The sequence below is a fragment of the Triticum aestivum genome, chromosome 6A (genome assembly GCF_018294505.1).
Source record: "Triticum aestivum cultivar Chinese Spring chromosome 6A, IWGSC CS RefSeq v2.1, whole genome shotgun sequence".
Classification (NCBI taxonomy): Eukaryota; Viridiplantae; Streptophyta; class Magnoliopsida; order Poales; family Poaceae; genus Triticum; species Triticum aestivum.
In genome coordinates, this window is record NC_057809.1 from 400519204 (window position 1) to 400521057 (window position 1854).

A 1854-nucleotide genomic window follows, 5' to 3' on the forward strand; every position below is an offset into this window, starting at 1 on the left:
GTATTGATATTACAAGATTATCTAGTCGCTATGTGGTATGTCTTTTCATGAGAAATTCAAATTCAAAAATAGTCCATTAATTATCTATTGTTGGATACTCTTATTGCCTCTTGTTAAGTTTTTATTGGTATCACATTATGGGGGAATAATATGCTATGTGCATATTACAAGCCTAGAAAATGTGTACATTTGAGATATTGTCACCTAGAATTGATATTGTAAATTATCTTGTTCTTAGGCGGCATGTTGGCTCTACAAGTTTCAATTTGGTTGTGTTTGGTGTAAAGATGATGTTGGATATCCTTATTATCTACCACCGGGAATTATTTCCAAATACTTCTTGTCTTTTGACAATTGGTACTCACTTTTTTGGTAGAATTTATTGATCATCTTTACATTGACTTTTGCTTTTATTTGCCTTTTCTCTTGCCAAGGTTTGTATCTACTCCCTTTGTCTTCCATCCACTTGTGGATCTTGTTTATTTCTTGATCTTGTCTAGTGTTTTCAAGATATAGTGAAAGTGGTGATCCCACCTTGTGCATTTTGTATTTAAATGCAATTTCTCTATAATGCACTAGTCTTAGGGGAGCTATCCTACTTTCTATAAAACACTTGTAACATCCCAAATTTTCAATTTGGAATGTTATACATTAGATCATCAATGCATATCATATTTCTTTTGCATTTTGGTTGATCCTAGAAATTCTACGCAACTCAATGACCCACGGAGAGAGTTGGGGATTTCGATATTTTCATATTTGAGTTCTCTCAAATTTTGAGAATAAGATCATTTGATTTTATTTATTTTATCATCAATTATTTCTAATACAGAAATATGAGAGAGGGAATAAAATGACTTTCCCAAAATAAAGAAATATTGAGGATTTAATAATAAAATCAAATAAGATTTTATTTTGGAGTTTTTCGGTGTTTTATTTGAAATTAGGAAAAAAATGCGTTTTTCAAAATTGCATTTTGGTCCCAAATAAATGTTCACCTTGTGAGGCTTGATTTTAGAAGCCCGTGAAAATTTATTTCGGAAATTTTGGAGTCCGTTTAGTATTTCTTTTTTTTCTTTTCTTCCAAGAGGAATATATATAAAAAAACGCGCCGCGCGCCGACTGGGCCAAGGCCCAGCCGACGGCCCACCCCGCCGCGTGCGTCTCCCTCCAGGAGACCGGAGCCGCGCCGCCGCCCGAGTCCGGCTCGGGGCCGCCGTCGTGCCCCCTCCCTCAAGGCAGCACCCCCTCCCTCTCTTAAATACCGAGCCGCCCCGTCGCCCCTCACCTCACCCCGCCCCGCCGCCGCGCGCCGCACGCTGCCGCCGCCGCTGCCGCTACTATGCCGCCCCGCCGCCCCGCATAGCCGCCGCTGCCACCGGAGCCCCGCCCCGCCCGCTGGAGTACCTCGCCGGAGGTATAGCAGCCGCCGTTCGCCGTTCGTTTTTTTAAAAAAAATATAAAAAAAATAACCGCCTCGGTTTTTTTTTCGAAACCCTAGATCGGTTTATTTCTCGGGTTTATTTAATTAGTGAACATTCACCGATTCGTTCGTTTTAACGAACGCGTTCATCGTTTAGTTTCAGATAACGAACGTTCGTTCGTTAATCTGTTCTTTGTTTTTCTTTTCTCGGATTAAACCCGTGATTTTTCTGATCGCGATTCGTGATCCGATTTTTGTTTTAGTTTAACTTTTCGCTCGTTTATCGGAATCAGGCGATTCAAGCGCCTAGGGATTCGTCTCGAAACCCTCTATCCGTTTAACCAACCTAAACAAGATTTTGCTATTGTAAAATTTGCCCTAGATCCAGATTGCTAGAACGAAGTTGTTTTCTTTCGCCATTTGTCTTTCGT